At 50.0% G+C, this 8,850-nt stretch overlaps 1 protein-coding gene across 4 annotated transcripts in view; it reads left to right on the forward strand.

Annotated features, from left to right (window-relative positions):
* Window positions 1–8,850, forward strand: part of Dnah14 (dynein axonemal heavy chain 14) — a 242,827-nt gene that overhangs the window by 102,665 nt on the left and 131,312 nt on the right. The window lies entirely within an intron of this gene.

Genomic DNA, 8,850 nt, shown 5'->3' on the forward strand with positions numbered 1-8,850 from the left:
CCTAAGACTTCTATCATGAGAACACTGAACAGCAGGGCAAGACTGACCTGGGCATCAGCCCCCATCATGAATACTCTACCTGAAGTTCCAGGTCCAAATGGGTACACAAATCCCAGAGCCCTCCCGAGTCCACCTTAGAGAGCCAGGTGGGATCTCTAAGATCTGTGTGTGAATAGACCCCTCCACTTGATCTTTGAAGTGTTAATCCAGGTGTGCACAGGTTTCTACACCATCCCATAAGGAGGGGCCAGTGTAGGTCAGTGAGCCATGAGACAAGACGATTCCCAGGCCTGGTTACTATACAGGAAATATAGACCTAACGGTGCACAGGTGCGCTCACTCGGAAAGTGAGGTCTCTTGTTCATTTGAGGGAGAGGGTTGTTTGCTTGATTGATTTTTATGGTTGTGATCTTAGGTGTGAACCGTGTCAAGTTCAAGGTGAGGACTGGTAAAGGTAGCAGGGCCCCAGTGTTGGTCTCAGTCAGTTCTAACACACTCATCTCTGCTCTTTGGAATGAGCATTATGGATGATTGATTGGTCCAGCTTCATCTTCTTGCTATGCATCAGAAGATGTCAGTCGTCTGGACCATGATTAACTGTGGAAATGGAGAGTGAGCCCTAGAATTCATGGGCACATGAGCAGTCTAGTCCTTGTGTTCCTCCTCCTCCCCCCAACCCCGACCCGTCTTCCCCCTCCTCCTCCTCATCTTCCCCTTCCTCTTCCCCTCCTCCACTTTCTCCCCTCTCCTTCTCCTCCTCTTCTGTTTTTTTTTTTCTGTGTTTGTGTGGTACTGAGGATTGAACTGAGGATTGTAGGCAAGCATTTTACCACAGACTGCCCCCTGCCATTTCCTCTGCTTGTAAGATCCTTACATACATCAGAGGAACCAGCACCACCGACCCCCCCAAAAGTATCAGAGCTAAAACCAAGAAAATGGCTTGAAAGCTATGAATGAAAAAAAGCTCAGTATTGTGCTTTGAGCAATCGGTGCATACAAAAGCATTGAGTTTGGAAAGAAAGCCAGGTAAGGTCATTCTGAGTTGGGAAGCGCACCAGCCATCAGGTTGCAAGCAGTGAAAGCAGAGGGAAGGCAGCCATTTGGAGAGACTTGGGAAGCCGGGTCACACTTACAGCCAAGTTGACAAGACTAAAGGGAAAGCAAAGGAGAGAGAGCAACAAGAATGACTGAGGGAAAGAAAAAGAAAAAAGGAAGAGAAAAATCATAGTGGTTCAGAAAGCCGCAAGGGGGCACTGGGACAGGAACAGGAAGTGCTCAGCACCAGGAATTCAAAGGGTTTCTTTGGTAAGGAGACTTCCTTGGTTCAGCCTTAGCCTACACAGTAAAGGCAGAGGCGGGGCAGAGAAAGCCTGGGCAGGCACAAGCACCTGTGTGTGTGTGTGTGTGTGTGTGTGTGTGTGTAGAACTTTAAACAGTTGCTCAGTGAAGGACCCCCGAAGGGAGACCCTCACTCAAGTCTCAGGAATAGCACACACCCAGCAAGACACTGAGACCGAACTTTCTGTAATCACACGAGGAAGTTTATTAACAGCAAGAAGACGGGACAAGAGCTCAAACCAGCATGCTGGGGCCAAGATTCATACACCACGCAGGGGTAGAGGAGTTCGACCCCGACCCTATTTTTCAGCAGGCTTATAAAGGCAAAAACCACAAACTAGGGGGAGGATCGGGGAGGAAATAGGGGAAGTCTAGGGGTAGATATTTGCTTCAAGGCACCTGGGACATTGAAACATTCTGCGGTTGCTTTTCTCAAAAGTTCCGGGTAATTAGGCCATCTGGCCGGGGGCCGGGGCCCGTGTTCTCAGGGCAGTCATTGTTTTATTTTTCCACTCTTCATTTCCCCACTCTTCTTGTGAGTAGCTATAATCTTAGAGCGACCCCTCTTCTTTTTCCGGCAAAGTCTCATACTGTTGTCGGAGCACCATTACCTGTATAGCATTAACCTTGTCTTTTACAAAAGCCACTAACTTATTAAGAATGCAAGGTCCAAAAGTGAGCAAAAGCAAAAGGATGATTAGGGGACCGGCAACGGTAGAAACAAGGGTGGTAAACCAAGGAGACTTATTAAACCAATTTTCAAACCAGCTCTGTTTATCTTCTCTTTCCCTTCTGCGCTTGTCTAACCGGTCCCTGAGTTTAGACATAGAATCTTTAATTACTCCAGAATGGTCTACATAGAAGCAACACTCTTCTTTTAGGGCTGCACAAAGTCCTCCTTCTTTGAGGAAAAGGAGGTCTAACCCTCTCCTATTTTGCAGTACTACCTCTGACAGGGAGGTCAAGGATTCTTCTAGTTTAGTTATGGACTGCTCTATGGCCCTCAGATCAGTGTCCATGGCAGTTCGCAATTCATCAAAGTATTGAGGGGTCTGAATTAAGGCGGTTGTACCTTTGCCAACCCCAGCCGCCACCCCCAGACCCAAGAGGACCACCAAAGTCATGGTAATGGGCTCTCGCTTATGGCGGACTCAATGGTCGAATTCATCGACAAAAGAGCTGTCATCATGGTACAGGAGCCTAGGGACAAGCTGAACTAGAATACAGTAATCTTTAGAAGTATTAAAAACAGAAGTAGATACACATGGAGTGAGACCAGCGTTGCAAGCCCACACTGTGTCTAAGGGGGGCACTAGGTACTGACCACTGTCGGAAAACTGGATATGTTGGGTCTGATTACAGAGGTGCAGTCTGCCATGTGTCACTTGACCCAAGCAAAGTCCGCTCCCTGAGACAGCTGCCAGAGTCAGTTTTCTGTTTTTCCCCCAAGGGCATTGAGAATGGTCTGCAGTTTTATTATAGGTTCTGACTTGGACGATTCCCTCATAATAGGGGGGACTAGAGGCATAGCACAGTCAGCAAGACTGAGTAATGTTGGGATTAGTACGGTTGAGGACCAGGAATGCCCCTTGTACCAGGCTAAACAGGCGATTCTCGGTGTCTGGGGGCGAGGGAGTGGTTGGGGCTAGATCTAGGGAAGGAGTGTAAGCATCAGTAGGGCCACCTAAAGTAGGCCCAGGGAGGATAGGTCTTAGAGGGGGTCTCTGATGCCTTTTAACTAAGACGGGGTTAGGCCCCACTGACTGGGCTGGAGGACTTTCTATCTTCAGCCGAACCTTAAAAGTGAATCCAGGGTTCGTCCCTGTCACATAAAATCTTAGGCCCCACTGCCTCCCCTTTATCCAATCTTCTTTTGCCTCTTTTCCTTTCTGAGTAAAAGTGATGTTTAAAGAATCATGGCCCTTATTTCATCTGGACACTACAATAAGATCCCAGCTAGAGGAAGGGTGCCAATAAGTGGTACCAGTGGTTTCACATCCCCACTGACTACAGAAGAAGCCCTCTGCTCCCCCCGCACCGGCGAGCCTCTTTTTTACTTTTTCCATCTCTGGGACAGACATAAAAGGACTCCTGATGGTGCCTCCTTTGTTTAGACTCACTACTACAGCCTGGTATATCTGCAATGTACTGCCCCTGGGAAGTTACCCCCTGGTTATATGACCGCTTCTGGCAGATTACCTCGCCCTGGGGCACTGTTTAATGTGACTCTTCAGGGATATCCCAAGCGTCTAATCCAGCCATCAAGGCACAGATTTCAGGGAACAGAGGGGCCACCATGTATAAGGGGGGGGGGCTACCTTTGAAGTACTCCATACAGTATCTCTGGCTTGAAAGATGACTTCCCATGTCATGGTCATGGGAGCATGAGGATTACTACCCAAGGTTGGGGCTACGGCGAAGGCGCAGATTAAGAGGATTGTCAGTGGCTGCCACTGTCCAGTCACCCTCATCTTGGTTTGGTGCTTTCTTTACACGGGAGGCGTGGATCTAGGCAGCAATCCCATCTACCTTCACTGCCATGGGGGTAGTCAACAGCACCAGATAAGGTCCTTTCCACTGGGGCTCAAGTGTGCAAGCACGATGTCGTCTGACCAAGACCGAGTCTCTGACCTGGAACCCATGGGGCACTGCTGTGGTCCCCGATGTGTAGGCTTCTTTGGTCTGGTTCCAGATCTGTGTTCTGACAACTTCTAAGGCCTTTAAGTGGGTAAACAGAGCAGAGGGTGAGGAAATGTCAGTGTTGGGATCCAATATCCCACCTGACTCAGTTAAGGGGGGCGGTCCCCCATACAGAATCTCATAGGGGGTGAGGCTGAAACATCCAGGAGTGTTTCAGATCCTGAGAAGCGCAAAGGGAAGGAGAGTCACCCAGTCCCAACCACCGGTCTCAATGGCTAATTTAGTAAGGGTCTCCTTTAGGGTTCTATTCATTCTTTCTACCTGTTCTGAGCTCTGGGGTCTGTAAGCACAATGTAATTTCCAATTAGTCCCCAGTTGTGTGGCCAATTCCTGACTTACCTGGGCAACAAAAGCGGGCCCATTGTCTGAGCCGATTACCTTGGGAATCCCAAATCGAGGCAGGATCTCTTCAAGAATTTTCTTAGTTACCACCTGAGCTGTTTCTGATTTAGTAGGGAAAGCCTCTACCCATCCTGAAAAGGTGTCTATAAAAACTAGAAGATATTTGTTACCATACTTCCCTGGCTTAATTTCAGTGAAATCTATTTCCCAGTAAGCCCCTGGTCAGTCACCTCTCAGTCTTTTCCCTGGTTCATTGAAGGGGCGTGCCACATTGGTCAGAGCACAAGCCTTACAAGTTTTGCAATTTGCTCATCGATGGAGTGCAGTTTGATCACATAATAGTTGGAAGATTGAATCAAGTCACATAACTTCTTTGCTCCCAGATGAGTCAACTGATGGATGCGTTCTACATATGCCCTCCCTTCTTTGTAGGGCAATATGATTTTTCCTTCTTTAGTTTTTGCTACACCATGATGGCTGAACCCCCGAGCCAGTCCTCGATCTCCCATGTCTTCAATTATGTCATAGTCTTTGGGAGTATATTCAAAACTAACTTCNGGGGTGCCGTGGGGTTCATCAATGGCCTCAACGGCCAGAGTGACTGCCCCCTGNGCNGCCTGTTTTGCTGCCCAGTCAGCCATCTGGTTCCCTTTTGCTACCGGGTCACTGCTCTTTTGGTGCCCAGGACAGTGGACAATAGCGACCTTTTTAGGCAGATGTATAGCCTCTAGGAGAGCCAAGATTTCCTCCTTATTTTTAATTTCCTTCCCTGCTGATGTGAGCAGCCCCCTCTGCCCGTAGATGGCCCCATGTATGTGGGCTGTGGCAAAGGCATATCGGCTATCAGTGTAGATATTGATGGCCTTACCTTCTGCCAGTTCAAGTGCTTGGGTCAATGCCTGGAGTTCTGCTTTCTGTGCCAAAGTTCCTTCTGGTAAACTGCTGGCCCAAATTACCTGCTTTCCATCCACCACTGCTGCTCCTGCTCTTCTTTTTCCTTCCACCACGAAGCTGCTACTGTCCGTGTACCAGTTAGGTACACCTGGCCAAGGTTGATCAGTCAGGTCCTTTCTGGTTCCGGTCTCTTTGGCCAGGATGTTAGCGCATTGGTGCACTGGGGTGGAGTCATCCGCTTCAGGGAGCAGGGTGGCAGGGTTGAGGATAGCAGGCGGAGCAAAAGTTATCCCGTTTTAACAACAAGCTCTGGTAGTGTGTCATCCAGGCGTTTGTCATCCAGCGGTCAGGGGGCTGCCGCACAATACTTTCCAAAGCATGGGGAGCAATTACAGTCACATGTTGACCCAGAGTAAGCTTGTCAGCGTCTTTAACAAGCAGGGCTACTGCAGCAATGGCTTTCAGGCAAGAGGGCCAACCACTGGCGACTGGGTCTAGCTTTTTGGACAGGTAGGCCACCGGCCGCTTCCAGGGCCCCAGAGTCTGAGTCAGGACTCCTAGGGCTATTCCAGCCCACTCATCAATGCATAGGGTGAAAGGCTTAGTCAAATCTGGCAAGGCCAAAGCAGGGGCTGCAAGCAGAGCAGCCTTTATGCCGTCAAAGGCTTTTTGGTGTTCCTCTGTCCAGGTGAACGGGACTTTTTCTTTAGTGAGTGGGTACAGAGGGGCCGCCAGCATTGCGAACCCCGATATCCAGAGTCTGCAAAAGCCCCGCCATCCAGAGTCTGCAAAAGCCCGCCGTCCCCAGAAACTCACGTACTTGTCGCAGAGTGGTGGGGGTCTGGATCTGCATCACAGTCTTCTTTCGAGCTTTGGTGAGCCACCGCTTTCCTTCTCGGAGGGTGTATCCTAGGTAGGTCACCTCGGTGCGGCATAGCTGAGCTTTCTTAGCGGATACCCAGTACCCCAACTCAGCCAGTTCATTCAGGAGTTTCTTGGTACTGTCGAGGCACAGTTCCTGGGTTGAGGCTACAAGCAGTAAGTCATCTACATACTGCAAGAGAGAAATCTGAGGGTTCTGTGCCCTAAAGGGCGCAAGGTCGCGGTGGAGCACTTCATCAAAAAGGCTAGGGGAATTTTTGAACCCTTGTGGCAACCGTGTCCAGGTCAGCTGGCCCGTATGCCCTCCCTCTGGGTCTGTCCACTCAAAGGTGAATAGTGGCTGGATGTTGGGGTGCAATTGGAGGCAGAAAAAGGCATCTTTCAAGTCTAGGACAGTGTACCAAGTCTGCTCTGGTGGGAGGGAGATTAATAGGTTGTAAGGATTGGGAACAGTAGGGTGAATGTCTTGTACCCTTTTATTAACTTCTCTCAAGTCTTGCACGGGTCAATAGTCATTAGTCCCGGGCTTGCGCACAGGCAGGAGAGGGGTATTCCATGGGGACTGGCAAGACACTAAAATCCCCTGTTGTAACAGTCTCTGGATATGTGGCCGGATGCCTTCTTTATCCTCCCTACTCATAGGATACTGTTTGACTGAGACGGGGGAGGCATCGGCCTTTGGCTCCACCACAACCGGTGGCACCTGTTTGGCTAATCCTGTTCCTGCCTGTTCATCCCAAACTCCAGAGAAAGCAGACATCCATTTGGATGCTGGTAACTACTTGGGATTCTGCTCATGGAGGCAGTACTCCTCTTCTAGGTGCAAAACCAAGCAAGCTACTGGGGCGCCCTCCAAGGTGACCTGGGGTCCCTTGGCAGTGAATTGAACTTGAGCTTTTAATTTGGTTAGTAGATCTCTTCCGAGTAGGGGGGCTGGGCACTCAGGAATAACAAGGAAGGAGTGAGTTACTTGTCCTTTTCCAACCTCTAGAGTGCGCTTGGTAGTCCAAGGGTAAAATTTGTGAGCAGTGGCCCCTATTACCATTGTTTTCTTTTTTTCTAATTGTCCTAATGGTTTGGTCAAGACTGAATGTTCTGCTCCCGTGTCTACTAGAAAATTAACAGGAGTCCCCTCCACAGAGAGCATCACCCTAGGCCTGGGGAGGGGGACCGAGCCCCGACTCCGCTAATCTTCTTCAAGGGCCAGCACTTTAGGTCCTCTCTGTCTCTTTTTGGGGCATTCTCTGGCCCAATGTCCCTTCTCTTTACAGTAAGCACATTGATCTTTTTCAAGTTGAAGTCTCTGTCCTCCTGGAGGTCTTCTTGCCCTGTTGCCCAAGTACCCTGACTGTCCTTTCTCTGACTTTCCTTCACCTACTACTGCAGCCAAAATCTTAGTCAAGCTTCTTTCCTGGTGGCAATCACACCGATTCTCTCTCTTCTGCCTCTTTTTTTTCTCTTTCTTGCTTTTCTTCCTCAGTCTCTCTCTTATGATACACTTTCTCAGCCTCCTTTACCAGGTCCTGTAAGGTATAATCCTGAAGTCCCTCCAACCTCTGCAACTTTTTCTTAATATCAGAGGCAGACTGACCAATGAAAGCCATAGCTACAGCCACTTGCTGTCCCTCCAAGGAGGGATCAAACGGGGTATATCTCCTATAAGCCTCCATCAGCCGTTCTAAGAAAATGGAGGGCGGCTCCACTGGACCCTGAAGAACCTCTCTTACCTTGGCCAAATTGGTGGGTTGCCATGCGGCCCCCTTGAGACCCGCCACTAGAGTCTGGCAGTAGACTGTGAGACGCTCCCTACCTTCCGCAGTGTTGAAATCCCAGTCGGAGCGGGCCAAGGGAAAAGCCGCATCTACAAGGTTGGGAAGATTAGTAGGGGTCCCGTCTGGTCCCAGGACATTCTTTCTGGCCTCCAACAGGATCCTCTCTCTCTCCTCCGTGGTGAAGAGGACCTGCAAGAGTTGCTGACAATCATCCCAAGTGGGCTGGTGGGAAAACATGAGGGACTCAAGGAGCCCAGTCAAGCCCGAGGGATTTTCTGAAAAAGAAGGATGATTAGTTTTCCAATTGTAGAGATCAGCCAAAGAGAAAGGCCAATACTGCAAGGGAGCAAGTTCATTTGGGCCCAGAGGAGGGCCACCAACATAGGCACGAAGGGGCAAGGCAATGGTGGAGTCAGGTCCAGGGACAAGCCATCTGGACTGTGACCCCCGCAGCTCCATGTCCCCACTGCGGGCCTGGCAGCCCCGACTCCTCAGAGGTAGGGACGGGTTCCACCAGCGCGGGAACCTGAGGAGGGAGAGGCTGAGGAACAGGTAAAGGGTAAGGGGGTGGCCGTGGCTCCGTCCACGGATAATCATTGATCTCAGGATAGATCCGTGGGGGAGCTGAGGGACCGGTCGGCTGCTGATTTGGTTTCGGTTTTGACATAGCAACAGCAACCGTCACCAAAGGAGTCCTGGATTCTTGTGCACGTCCGACTCCACCAGCAAGAACTACACGGCACACAAGTAGGATCCTTCTGCAGCCAAGCTTTAATGCATCTTGAGAGGGAGAGCATAAGCTTACACACGGATGCGAAGACCCTGAGGAACCCAGCCCTGTACCTTATATAGAATTTTTGTCCCACCTCTGACGTGGCGCATCATCACAGGGCCATTTCCAAACAGACCAGATAACGTACTT

This window comes from Mus caroli, chromosome 1 (genome assembly GCF_900094665.2).
Source record: "Mus caroli chromosome 1, CAROLI_EIJ_v1.1, whole genome shotgun sequence".
Classification (NCBI taxonomy): Eukaryota; Metazoa; Chordata; class Mammalia; order Rodentia; family Muridae; genus Mus; species Mus caroli.